The sequence below is a fragment of the Hermetia illucens genome, chromosome 1, assembly GCF_905115235.1.
Source record: "Hermetia illucens chromosome 1, iHerIll2.2.curated.20191125, whole genome shotgun sequence".
NCBI lineage: Eukaryota > Metazoa > Arthropoda > Insecta > Diptera > Stratiomyidae > Hermetia > Hermetia illucens.
Genome location: NC_051849.1, coordinates 191,029,389 through 191,044,640, shown reverse-complemented (window position 1 = coordinate 191,044,640; position 15,252 = coordinate 191,029,389).

Below are 15,252 nucleotides of genomic sequence, written 5' to 3'. Positions count from 1 at the left end.
TCAAACCGAACCAGCCATTCTTGCTACCCCATACCCTCTTATGAATTCACTACCCTTCATGAATCCAGAATGGTGCAAGCAACACAGTCAAACTGTAGACATTTAGAGAAAAACGAGTAATTTCGCCGAGACAGTAGAATGACCTCGAAACTTGTAATTTTGTTTCATGTCTCAACATTTCAACCCTCAATTTAAACGTCTCGGTCTCGCCCTTGTTTGACACGTCGCCGTCGTGCTACATTCTCCTTCTTTATACCATTTTCATCAATGTTTCCTTGCCTCGTCTTCGGTTTCATCGTCTACAACATTGAAAACCCAAACAAACTCCTTGGGGATCTCCAATTTCAGGTTATATACGTCCGCATATATGTAAGTATGGCTGTTCATAACCTAGCACAGTGTGTAATTTTGTACATCACTCCGTCTGGAATGGAGTTTTCCACCCTGTTCCCTGGATAACATTGTAGACGTTTGGAAAGTTGAAAGCTTCGTCACCATGGATGCTTGCAGACATGGAACGTCAAGAATGGAAATATTGGATGATATACACAGGATAGCTTTCTTCCAGGACGCGACATGGCAGCGTCGGTTGCGTCGCTCTGCAACGCATTATCACCATTATCCAGACACGACAAACCTAACCTACCCCATCGCTTTTTTCGTGATGTACAACACTACTGTGTCACACTCGGCCATGTATACATGCACATGTACATAGCAGTGTACGAAAGATACTCTTTTGATAAGCTCAAGGTTTTTATTCCTGATGTCTGTCGTCCTGGACGACGGGTTATTTTCAACTTTATTCAGGAGCGTAAGGTAAAATGTGAAACCAAAATGGCGTCAGCTGAGAATGAAAAACAGAGATTACAATGGAGGGTAGCGAAATTTGGGGTCAAAGAACTATTGCCGATTGTTTAGATCTACAATAATACATAGTATTCATTGCATTCAGCTGTCATTAAGATTAAATGTCCTTTGGGTATTTCCTCATTTCTCCAAACTGTTTGCCCAAGTTTATAAACCTTAATGGTGAATGGGTTTTAGCACTTAATTGAACTAAGATTGAAAGATTCTGAGCAATATGAAATAATTGTAGTTCGACGTAGTTTTCTACACAGGGAAGCGTATTTTACATTAAAATTCTAAGTTTTGGTACTTTTTAACTCTAGGGAAGAATGAAATCATCATCATCAACGGCGCAACAATTGGTATCCGGTCCAGGCCTGCCTTAATAAACAACTCCAGATATCCCGGTTTTGTGCCGCGGTCACCAATTCGATATCCCTTAAAGCTGCCTGGCGTTCTGACCTACGCCATCGCTCCATCTTAGGCAGGGTCCGCCTCATCTTGGAATATGTGGGGCTAATGCTGCCGTCGTCCCCAAGCGTTTTAAGTAGCTGATTATTTACTTCCTGCCCTACATTTCAGGATGTTTCCTCGATTTTTTTTTATTCAAAAGTTCATAGTATGAATAATTTTTTAATGAACGCATTACTCAGGGCATTTTTATTTCAATGATAGCGAGACTGAAACCAATTTCTAGTTCCTCCAGCATACCACCCCACGTGATCAGAAAATATTGCTTCGGAGAGAGGGTGCCTCTGTTGCCCAGAGTGTGTGTCATTTACCATGGACCAATTTAGTCTTCAATTCATTATCTCCGCATTTCGAACACTCTTCCCCCTCCCCCTTCATTCACCTTTTGTGTATTTGCCTGTATTGCAGACAGACCTCAATACACAAACTTAGTATTTCAGTTTTGTGATCTTTTCAGGTTGATCCTCTTTTCTATGAAATTCTTTTCTATAAGCCTTGTCGTAATTCGCCATCATGATCATCCGTCCCATTTAGGCGGGAGTCTCGCGCACAATCCTCCGGGAACGACCAACTTAAGTACATATATTAGCTTCATAATGTTAGGAACCATCTTTGCCAACTGTGACGTAGTCCTTGTTGCCTTGTTTCGTACGTAATCCAGGTGTCCCTTAAAGCTATGCACGGCATGGATCATCTCTCCGATTACTTAGGTCGATTTCGGTTATTTAAAGATCGATGGGTTTATTTATAGTATGCATCTAGAAATAAGGGCCGCCTCCGCATAACTCTTCGCCTTTGGTGCGCTTTTCAAACGCAGTTATCTGTAAAAGCAATCACTCTTCCCACGTTCCACGTCTTTGAGGTCCATTGGTATCAGTGCATATCATTTGCTGGCATCGTCGTCCATACAATGGCCTTGTTCGATAAATGCGGAGTCCATTCTCTTCAAAATTATCGTGGGCACACATAGGACGATATGGGAAGGCTACCTCAAGAGATATGCTCCGCTAAAGCTGTCAATTTCCTCTTGACTAGATTTACATGTTTCTAGCATTGACTCACTGAAGTGGGTTTACCAATAACCCAAATCTGTCCATTCTGGGTAGGTAGGTAGGTATCAGTGGCCACTCCGACGAGCCCAATTAGCGCTTTGGTGCGCCGTTTTGATGCCACAAACTCCTAAGACCATGACTGTTGTTATGGGAGCAGGGAGACAGAGTCCAGTCGGTTCAGATCTTCAGAACCAGCCCGTAGCATTCACGAAAGAAAGCAGCTCTTCCACCCTGCAGCTAGAAATCTCTCTGAGGTTCCCAAAGAATGGTTTACCCAGTGTCCGCAGCTTGACTCAAGCCAGAGCTGGGCAATCGCAGAGACAGTGCATGAGGGTTTCCCTACCTTCTCCGCAGCTTCGGCAATGCGAGGGTATGCCGAGCCTAGCGGCATGGTCCCCTATGGTCCAGTGCCCCGTGCAAACCACCGTAATCTTGAAAGCATTTTCACGCGTCTGGCATAGGAGCTTGACTTGGCACAGCTTGTAAGACCATACGACTTGGATACTGTATGTATTCGAGAAAGCCCCCTCGCCGACTCCATAGGCCATCTTTGATCCGCCCATAATGAATACTGTATCATAGTCTTGCAACACGCCGCCGGTCTTCCACTTTGCTCTGGTTGAAAGGTCCTCAGCAAAGTTTCTCCTGAAGTTCAGCTTGCGTGTGGCATAGTCTGTGGGGGATGCCGTAGATTTCCCGAGGTATTTCATCTAGAATGTTGCTGTGGCCGTAGGACTTCGCTGCCCAGAATCCGGACTCACGTAGTCTGACGGCACTGCACGCTGCAACGTATTTAATGTGGAGGTCTAGGAAGAGGAGATGCAGAAGTACATTGAGGGTATCTCCCGGGCAGGACTGCAGAGCCTCAGTAGCACCTGCACACGCAGTTCTTTGAATCCTACTAAGTTTCGTTCTATTGTATTTTTGCTTCAAAGACTGCCATCATACAATAGAGCCGTATGTTAGCATCGGAGCATCGTTAGCATCATCCTCGGCCGGAGACCCCATTTCTTTGCAAAGGTTCTCTTGCAGACATAGAAGGCTATACAGGCCTTCTTAACCCTCAGCTCTATGTTCAATCTCCAATTTGGCTTAGGATCCAGGATTACACCCAGATGAATTCGACTTCGCTTTTCAAAGGATAGAGTTCCGGCCAAATCTGTTCGTCCTTTTTCCTTTCGCGAACTTTTATTGAGTATTTGGACAGTCGATTACTGTGCTGCTGTTTGAGCTGCCATCGATATATAACTAACTTCCAAGATTATTTTCACTTTTCACCCTGCTTATATAATAAATTCTCTTCTCTGTCTCAGAGTCACTATCTTGCCTGGCTTGCTTGCTTTCTTTACAGCTTGCAGCCTCAGAATATCTAGAATTTCTTTTAATTATCCGCTTACCTCAGGATGAATCCTTATCATCCTCATCATCTTTTTTCCTCCTTCGTTCTCTCTCCCTCTCTCTGATGGTTCTCACCACGTCCTTTATTTGTTGGTGTCCGTTGTGTTTACATTTACTAGAACCAAACGGCTTAAAAAATTTAGTTGTAGGCGTTCCTACTTTTAGATTGGGGTAAATTTCTTTTCTGTATAATGACATTTTGGTGTATGGACGTAAACTATATTTAAATGTAGTTAGCATTACCACAATTTGTTCTAACCTGCCTTTCAACTTGACGCACCCTCTTAATCCAATATCACTGTTGTTCATGAAAGTGTTGCTATCTAAGCTTTCTTTCACGTGGGCTCCAAATTTGAAGGATATTAACTCAAAAAAACTGGCTTGACTCCTTTCGCAAAAACCGCTGATATGCATTGTTCGAGCCTGAACTCCATAATTCTCTTCCTGTTATCCTCTTCTCTGATGGTGGTTAGGGTGTCCTTTCTACATCTATTTTAATCAACGAACCAGTTTTCCTCTGACTTTAGCATCTCTAAATTCGTGCCAACCGGACGTAATTTCGGATGAAGGCAGTTTGTACGTCTTGGGTCGTTCTTACCATGATGTCGATATCGTCAGCATGGGCCAGTAGTTGGGTGGACTTAAAGAGGATCGTATCTCTTGCATTTACCTCAGCATCACGGATCACTTCCTCGAGGGCCAGGTTAAAGAGCACGCATGATAGCCCATCCTTTTGTCGTAGAACGTTGTTGACGACGAATGGTCTTGAGAGTGATCCTGCCGCTTTTATCTGGCCTCGCACATTGGTCAGGATCAGCCTAGTCAGTCTTATCAATTTCGCCATGATACCGGGGCTCTCTCAGGGTAGTGTACAGTTTTACTCTGGCTATGCTATCATAGGCGGATTTAAAGTCGATGAAGAGATGGTGCAATTAGTGTCCATATTCCAACAGTTTTCCATCGTTTGCCGCAGAGAGAAATTCTGATCTGTTGCTGATTTGCCTGGAGTGATGCCTCTTTCGCATGGACCAATGATGTTCTGGGCGTATGGGGCTAACCGAGTTGATGCTGCATTCAAAAGGGCCCGTCGAATTACTACGAACAGGAATCATCTATAGCGGTATGTGGGATGTCTGCTACTCAGTATCATCATAGAGAAATCTAGTGTACCTTAAGCTCCTGAGTAAAGGACCAAATCCTGAGCTTTGTGCGACTTTTGATTCATCGGTATGCACTTTATATCTTCTGCCGTATTTTACCAAAGTGTGCTCACGTAAGGTAACTTCCAATCACCTTAGCCAAATAACTAGGGTACCAGTTATAGTTTTAAATCTACCAACAATTTGCTGAATTGAATGCGTTTCTGATGTCCAACATCTCCACGGTAAAACGCTTTCCGTTTTTCACCGAAATGCTCTCTTTTTCTCTTGTTTTCTGGGAAACAATTTGCTTGAAAGTATTCAGCTCACAATCCTGTGATCTCGTTATTTTATTAATAGTTTGATCACGTTCTAGTAGGTATTCCCTCCATTGTCCTAATAGTATCGTATTCCCTCATTTGCATTGCATTTCTATTAACACACTTTGTTGGAATGTGTTGCCTAGGGTTCCAAGAATACCTTTCCATCTTAGGGAATTAAAGGCATTTCTGACATCAAGCGTTACGAGGAGCACAACCTATCGACTTCGCAGCTGTGTGCCTTCGCTTGGTGATCCACTGATATCCCATGTCGATCTGCCTTCTCTAAACCCGAATTGTCTTGGAAATAAATCTCCGGCGGCACGTATCCCTTCAACGAGTTTACTTCTGATGAGCTTTTCGGGCACTTTCGTGCTCTCTTCTACAACTATATTTGGAGTCATCTTTATGCAAGGGCCTAACACTTGCTAACATCTTTCGTGCGTAATTTAAGTGAAACTAACTGGAGGTCGATCATCTGCTCGTTATTTAATGATCGATACCGGGCTGCCTCGGTGGCCATAAACTTGATTATTGACAGTATTTTTCTCCATGCATTCCAGTGTCCCCTTTGAGGAAATGTTTTCTTTCGCATGCTCCATTTTTGATTTTCAAGAAGGATATCTCGTAGTTTCTCTAAGTATAGTATTTATCTTGCTCAGACCATCTTTGCCACTAATATGATATTTCCATACGCTAGACTGAAGAACTCAGAGTGAAATCACCGAAAAGTGACTTGCATTTGCTTCCCTAAAGACACAAAACGAGCTGCTGAGGGAGGAAAGGAGAAGAAAACTGGAAGACCTGTAAACATGTAGACCTAATGACAAACTTACCTTGCGAAGTATGCTAAAGTGGTTGAAATCAGGGGCTGCTTTCTATGGATGTGAATCCTACACTTAGCTGCTCGGCCTTTTAAGTTTTTGACAGTGGACTGGACCGAGTTTACCCTTCTAAGGTTTTTTTCATCTCTTTTTAGAGACACTGTGTAGGTTGCCGGTATTTGCGAACACAATATTTAAGTGTTTGTTTGCTGTTCACTCCTTGGTGGAGTATAGGGCATCCACACAGTCACACTGTGCCTCAGTTTCACTATCATCAAACTTACCGTTGTACAAATGATAAGCTAACATATGTAGTTCCAAAAAAACTTGGAGTAGGGCCCGTATCCTGGTGATTATAGTTTGCCTGTCAGATTTCGCGCCCGAAGTGTTCATACCACCATAGTGCGACTTTGAGGTTTGCATTTCTCTTATCTAGAGTTAAAAAACCTATCATCTTCCAATATTGTGCCATCGTCGCGGCAGGAGGGGCATAGAAACTGCAGACGCCATGCCATTTTTTGAGTGAGAGGCTGAGTTTTCATTGTCGATGTGACGTTTATAAGTATCACATTGGCAAGAAGGATGGACCAATTCCTATACACACATATTACTGCCTTGTCATTAAGAGCTTCGTCCCAGAACCCACTTTTCCTTCTTCTTGTTTCTTCATTACTTTTTCTGCAGCGTTATTCAAGTCCATTGGACGATGAAGCGTGAGTGAGATACAACGGATCTTCTATATCCAACTGATCCGCTGGTAACTCAAAGCTTAAATTCTGGAAAACTCCCTGCCCCATAGTTCAAAGTCAACAGGTGGGTGAAAGAAATTTAGAGTTTAGTTCATTGTTTATCTATCCGTACGTTTATCGCTGCTCAGCGGCCGTTATTCCCATTGACACTAAATTTCGGAAACTGGTTGGGACTGTGTGTGTTTAGTGGAAGGGATCTCCATTTATGAAAAATAGCAGTATGTTTTGTTTCCACTTCCTTGAGGAGAATAGGAAATCGACACAAACCAAGTTTCCTATGAGTTTCTGTTTAAGTTTTATTATTATCGGATTTGATGTTATGCAAGCAATACACCAAGAGCAACAGAACAGTACCAGCAGGTACATAGACGTGTATGAAAAACCAGAATTCAAAACTAGGGCAAAAAATTGATATATATATGGTTGCCATTCACCACTTGGTGGGGTATAGCGCCAACCATACGCACTTTCCGATCACGTCCATACGAGTCCCAGGCCTGTGCGCCGGCCGAGTTCTTCGTTTGAGATGGTGTCAGGTCAGCATACTCCAATGATATGACGCAGACAGGTGTTGACGAATTCTTGGAACTTTTGAGTAGAGATGATGATGATCTTGGCGTCGAGATAACTGCATTTCTAGACAATGCAAAGAAAGCAGATCTAGCGCTGTTAATGTGTCGGACAACGTCGGACGGCAAAAACCACACTTTCTAAATATAAAAATTTATCGATGCCTTCGATGCACTGCCTGTTAATGCAAAAAGAGAGAGTGTGATCACCCGTCAGACTGAGAACCTTGGTTTTGTTGGTTATTATCCTCAATCCACCTCTACTTGTATCTCTTTCCAAATCTGGAGTCATTTGACCAAGTTCCATGACCCGAAAAGAGAGCAAGTAGATATCAGCCTAGTCGAGATTTTTAAGAGAAGATCGTCCGTTGAATTTCGATAAGTCCTATGCACAAGGCAGTATGGAGAACGTCACCGATGACAAAAAAGAATAATATCAGTTACAAGTTGCAATTCTGGAGGACTCTGCTTTTGACCTCAAAATCCCCTGAAATGTTACCTCGGTGCAGCACGTGAGATTTTATGCACATATGATGACGCTGATAATAGCTATTAGTTTCTCTAGAATACCGCTCCTGCGTAGAGCCCTCCAGATGTACTCCCTGTTCATGCTATCGAAATCTTTTTTGAAATCCAGCAGTTGCAATGTAGATTTAAACTCCGCGCAATATTCCAAAATAATCCCTAAGGTATTGTTGTGGTCAATCCAAGAGGATTCGGAGCGTTCTCTGTCGATCAAGTTTTCGAGATGTTCTTTGATGAATTTCAGAATTATTTTAGCTATTACCTTTGCGACGACAGGAAGCACGAAGATACTCCTCCAATTAGGACACTCTAAATTGGTTCCCTTTTTTGGAATTTTGACGATCATTCCCTTCTTCCACTCTCTGGGAAAGGTTTTGGATTCCCAAGATTTATGTAGGAGCAGAAGCAGCAGAACTATAATAACTGCAGGAACAGCTATAAATAGCTCTGCGGCGGGAGCGTCAATCCCAGTGGCTTTATTTAGTTTGAGTGCATTGATGGCCAAAATGATTTCTCTTCTACATGGAGGAACAGTCCGTTAGCCAATTCATTCATAAAAACCAGGGTGAAGTGTGCTTTCTATCTCTTCAGTTGTTAATAATCGCGGATGAGAAGTCGACCGTTGATGTCCTTCACAGGACCATTGAAAGATTTGCGACCACATGGAAGCTTTTTCGTGATCCGGTATACATTTCTGAAATCATTGCAAATTGGGCATCTTCCGCTTGCTTAATCAGAGCAATAGTAAATTCTCTCTTGCGGCGGCTTCCATTACGCTCGGGGGATTTTGCTCGGTATCGAAGTTTGAACACGTCACGCCCTCCACCACTCGGAGTGGTCAATAGACCCTTCTACCTCTTCCGTTCATCGATGCGCTTACAGGATTCTGCAGTCAGTCAGATCTTATTATACCCCTTGGGGATGTGGCCGATCACTTCTTTAGCATCCAAGAGAAGAGCATTTTTGATGGCGACTCATTGCTGAGCGATGTTTTAGGCGGGTTACTCAGTATATCTGCCGTCCCATCGGCAACATGACTCTCTCACTGTCGAGCGATTGCTGTCTCATACAAATGGTAGCATAGTATGAACCAATGATGCGGTCCACCCAAAATCAGCACTAAGCAGTAGCGTTTTGTGTATGCATTGCCATCTGAAGAACTTCGTATGGGCAACTTGGTTTGTCTAGATCGCCAGTTATTGAAAGATACCCTTAAAATTAAGGCTTTCTTCAAAACGGTCCAAAGCTCAGCCAGTGAATAAATAAAGTAACCTATGATCATTAATTTTGAGTTTCAGGGCCAACTGGATCTTGTACCTGAGCAAACCCAAGTTCCGAAGCAAAATTCGATAACTTCAAGCCTGCGACAGGCCAAGTTCTTATGCACAGCGAGAAATTGACAGTCGGGTTCACTTCTTCACATTTACGGACAGCGAAGATATCTTCGCTCGATCTGAGGTCCTTTGACGTACGGATTCTTACTGATTTACGGAAGAAATCGTCTCGGATTTTTCCACCAAATGTTTGAGAGTCGACGTAGAAGAGGGGTAATCTCGTCCGCCATAAAATGTACTAACGAAGAAAGTTTTTTGATTTGGACATGCTGTTCAACTCGTAGTAACTCCATAATAAATGACAGATTTGACAGACGCCACCCGAAACAAAATGGGCGCCGTAGTCTGTTAACATCAATATATCATTATTGGAAAGTCCTCTATGTGCAAATGGAACTGTTCGTTCTTAAATAAGTCATGCCTAAAATGTCGAGTTTTCCATTTCGGATTTGTCAGTTTATTACTTTCTCTGATTCCAGACATATGCTATCACCTCCTTCTGCCATTTCACAGGCCTTTTATTGAATTAAAGAGATGGGTGACTTCCAAACTTTTATTCAATTTTTTGTAAACTCCCACCAAGACCCACAATTCAAATTCAATTTCAAAATCCATAAGTCATAAATTTTATTCTTCGTTTATGTATTTTTAATTTATGCATTTGATAACGCAGAAGCATAACAGCCGAAAAATACTGGGAAAGGATCAAACCCGAAAAGTTTAACGAAGGTCGCAACATCAACATTACGTAAGGGGATGAGAAGCTGAATCATACACACAATATCAACAGAGCAGCGGTCTGGAGGGAAGAGAAGCTTCCATACTGCAAATGCTTTGCAGATAAACAGACCATGCGTGCTCCTCAACACAACAATCTGTTTCTTGTTTGGATAGGTCTTACCATCAAGAGTCCTTGGTGTACAGAAAGCATTTATTGTAGAATGAAGGAGAAAAACTAATCCTTTTGTTGCCTAGGTAAGGAACGAGGCCCTTCCAATAGTTTCAATACTTCACCGAGCTAAATCAGTATAGTCTCCTCGACCGAAAGGAATCCTAGCCTTTTCAAATATACTCAAATGAAACGTACCACAGAAGCATGTAGCCAATCAAGTCCTAACAGCATTTCTGGTGGTATAAGGATCTATCGAAATATTCAATTATGTGTAGTAGGATTCCTTGAAAAAGGAGTCTCGTACGTTTGGGTAATCAGACTTCTTAGCCATTATTCGAATATTCCTGGAAAATTCTCGCATTCTTGCTTCACAAGCATAAAGGTGTACATGCTCCCCATGCATACATATCCTCCGAACGTAAATGGCAAACACTGAGTTCCCATTGAAATTCCGGCTTCATTATTTCACAACCATATTGAGTAATGACAAAAAGATCTCCTTTCCATCGAGATCATTCGCTTATTATTTGATTTTACAATACTCACGCTTCTCTCCTCATATTTTTGCAAGGACTCTCAATGCTGCTTCTGCGTTTTCTTTTCAAAAAAAGACCATATTCATACTGTTGAAAAGCATACGACGACGTGGCTGTGGATTAAGGACACGCAATAAAAAGGGGGTTGGTGAACGTCTAGACTGGAGTTTATATTGCGTGTTTATGAGTGTTTCATTTGATGTATGTATGCGTATTTGTAAGGCCGAAGAATACGTTCGTCGTTGCGAAACGATAATTTTGAAGTCTTAAGGGGAGTGCGACAGGACGAAGGAAAAGCTTCTAATTATGGAAAAGTTTGGTCATGTTGGAATGAGAACGAGATTCTTGTGGTGTTTCAGGGTTTTTTAAAAATATAAATCAATTAAAATTACCTTTCAAGGTAATTTTTTTCTGTACCATTAAGAGTGTCCTTTTGGATGTGTTCTTCGTAAAATTGATTTTTGGGAGATACAGCTTCAGTTTTGAATGAGCATTTGTTCATACTTAATATTATAATTTCCTGGTAATTTTGCTTATTGTTGGTGCCTACTTAAATATATGGAATCCAATAATGTCCTAACGAACGAATGTTAATCCTCCAGTATATCCTATTATGGAACAATCAATGCGGCTTAACATTTGTTATTTTTAGTAGACAATATATGAGGGAATACAATGAATGCAAAGAGATAATGAGTCGTGGAACGAAATTTACCTTGAGGTACATTTTTTGGAAGGGAAATGGTAAGGATCTAATAGCGCGTCTAAGGCTAATTCCAAATTCACTCAACCTGAAGAAATATATGCCAGAAATCCCCTCTCTCTCAGGGTTATTGTCAGCGTCCTCACTATTATCATATATCAGCAACAGCAACAGATTCGAATGGTGTGATTCTGCAAGTTTATCGCTCCCATTCTCCGACTGCCAATAAAATTTTGTATGTTACATCTCCGCCTGAGGAACCATCAAAGGGACCAGGCTCGTTCTTTAATCTCGTTAATTCCGAAATGATCAACTTTTCGTGGTTCATCCAGCCGTGAAGATCATTGTGTCTGTAATCCCAAAGGACCCGGGGTTAACTAACGATCATTCTTCTCTTTTTTCGATTATGACAGGATATGTCTCCCAATAGAAATTTGTAAAACGTATGATCCACAAGCTCTGGAAACATTTGACATTTTGCTAGTGGAGTAGTTGATGAGGTTTCGCATTGCGTCCAAAGCCGAGCCATTAGCCATTACGGCAAGATTGACTACGAATTACTGCACAGAGGCTCATTCGTCTTTCAGAAGCGATACGTAGATGATCATTATCAGGGACCATAGCAGAAAGAGAGTAACCTCTTTCTGTAGACAACTTCTAAGGAATTTTCCCTACAATCGCCTCTCTTCCGACCATGATGTGGATTTCCCCCCACTGCAGTATGTGAAGGATCCATGCCTACCAATGCATCAATTCCCTGCTACAAATCGCGGTGAACGAGGCGTTGTTTGAAGCACCATCGATGTCGATGAATGCGCCGAAGCATTGTTGTTTGGACGGAAGAGGCAAACAAAGTCCGACTGCAACTATTTTAACACTTACATCAGTGTTCAACCAGTGTTCTCTCTGTACTGGTATATGGGATTATCGTTTAGAAAGTGACCACCACTGTTACGCGTTCAAGCTTTTACCAACGGAAGTCTGCATCATATCATCTGAGGGACTTGGCGTGGGAAAAAAAAGGAAGAAGTTAGTAGGGCCACGTGCCACAGTAGTGAATGTGTTGATCAGAAGGCAAAAGTGGCAGTGGATAGGTCATACATGAAGAAAGAATAACAACTCTTTCCCGGGCTATGTCATGCAATGGAACCCAGCTTCTCGGAGAGTTGCAGAGGAATATTGCCAAGAACCGAAAACGATGGGGCATAGGTATGGACGTACTATGCCCACATCGAGATTTATAAAGTCACTCTATCACTACTATCGTCTTTTTCAAAATCAGTTCTCCAATGACTTTCGGAAAAATCAAATTCCCTTCAAGTGAATGCAGTCTTCTTCCACGCTAAGGATAGTGCCACAAGTAGTGGTTTCGACCGCTGCGGTTGTCGAAGGGGGAACCAAAGCGAGGCTTAGTTACATTGTTGTGAAAATAAGTATAGTTATCGCTTAGCGGAGCTGAAAGCGCACCAGTTAGGGACTGAACTGTCTCATGTGCTTATTTGCTGGAATGCGATGCTCAATTGCGTGGTGTTACAAAAGGGAAAAGTCCATCATTTCTTCTAAGGGAAACATCGGTGAAGTAATGGCTTTGAAAACCATACTAAAACCGTAGTGGGCGACATACTTAGAAAAATTTGACTCGGTGAAGGGAGTCGATATCGGTTCGCATAGTATACTTCCAAGGCTGGTCCTAGGCTTTGTCTTTTTCAAAAGTGTGTTTGATCTAGTTACGAATGCGCGAATGCATAATTCAAGTGTCCCCTGGAGTTGGCTTTTCATCGTCATATATTTAATGGTCGATTTCTGGACGACATGGTGCCCACCAGTTGATTGAGGCAGTCTAATTTTTTCTGCGGTTAAAGACGAGATACTATCAGTTTACTTTGTCCAGATCTAGTTTGGTCAGTTACCGACATAATTTCGAAATGGAGGTAATCCCATTTACGTGCACACCTGCAGAAAGGCCAAGCACTCCATAGTATTTTTAGTTTCATAAAAAGGCTTCCAATATGACTAGCAGTAACTTCTATTATGACGATTAGCTGCCCTGTAAAGGTTGTTCCTTACTTGTTAAATAAAGTTACTTTATTGGATCTTAAGCTTAACACCACATTATATCCAGGGATAGTAATTTTATCGTGCAAATGTTATCCACCAAGAGAACAAACAAAATATAGTTACTAATAAGCTCCCCGGTATTGTACTCGTTTGTAATCGGTGATTACTTCCAAATATAGGCAAAAGACATTTCCTGGCTTCCATACACCCATCCAGGTTTGATTTTGAAAGATACTTGAAACCTTAACAATGCCAACGACTCAACTGACTGAAGAGGCAGGTTATACCGAGTTTAGGTGAGTTTCATTATTGTGACGCTCGCACAAGTTTGGGAGCCTATGGATGTTCCGCTGAAGAAGGCTCATTTTCGGCGGTTGTTTTCTTCTTTATATTGGCTATACAGAGCCTAATACACCACTTCACTCGAATCGATGACATTAGCTTACATTGACAGCAATGACCAGAGTTGTAAGTTCTTCACCTTCATCGATCCTCGTTCAATTTTTCCGAGCTTTCAAAACATAACATCAAAGATGGTCCTTTTTGAGGTCAATGCCCGCGCCTCGTTTGCTACGAACATCTAGACTATAAGTTCTTGACTCTACTACCAAATATTGTCAATATGATTGGCTGTTTGTTGTTGCCTAGTTGAAAGCCAGCTGACCTTACGACAAGGGAGAACAATGCGTCGAAAACAACGAGATTGTGTAGTCGCATAAGTCTGCAAATTTTTCATCGTTACAATCACCGGGGTAGTGTCCTCTCGTCACATCTTCGAGGAAGATGTTACCAGGGCCAATTTTTGCCTTTTCTATAGCTGCTCACCCAAAGTGTCCTTCCTTTCTATGTATATCGAAAGTCAATGTAGGTGCTCAGTATTATCCTGTTGTGATACTCCCCAATCGAGAATGACGTCCTACAGTCAAAATTTTATCACTTCGCAAGACACGCCTTGTAGTAGCTGTTAGCATTTGGCCAAACCAGGATCGCATCCACTGTGCTAGGTTTACCAAAATACAAAACCACAGTGTCGCAAGATCGTACTCTGCACCGGACCAGAATATTCACCCGCTGTCGCTCCTCGCGGTAAGCATTTTTGAAACTACCAATCCCCTTATGGAGAGAGTGGGTACTATACAATTCCAATTGGTTATTTTAATAGTCAAAGGTGCTAACAGTAAAATCAGTCTGATGATCCGGTGATCTGGTTAGGTAGGCATAGGGGAATAGCCCAGATTTCATCCAAACCAAATAAAAGAGAAATAGTTTCGCCTCTGCTACTTCTGGCTGGTCAGGGGTGGTGCTTCAACTTTGGCACAATCATTCTGGTTTGCAGGCCTTCCTCCCCCCGGACCCGAAATTTTTTTGGGGACCTGGAATGGGCATTTCAATGAGAAAAAGGGTTGATAAAGGGAACTGCATAATTTTTTACTCCGGGATCAGTTTTTCTGCATAATTTTTACTCGGGCTATCTAGATCTCCAGTTCCCTTTTAGTGCGGCTACAGTCGAAGAAGCTAGTGACGATGGCTATTTTCTAGTTTTTCTAGAACATGTGGGGAATTACATCCACTGTTGAGCTTTCTGTAAACTGCTTTCAAGCCTCTTCAATCGCTGGATAGAACAAATTGGTCTTTAGCCTCCTGGATGGTTTGCCTCCAGTTTTCCCGGTTTAATGATCTCCCCGTACAGTCTCGAAAGTGATCTGCTGTTAGCATTAATCTGATTTGCCCGTCGTAAGAGCTTTGGGTTGCGTTACGAGTCAGATGTCAATAGACAATCTACTTAAAGGGGAGAGGATACTGTTTCAAGGTGTCTTCCCCACCGTCGATGCA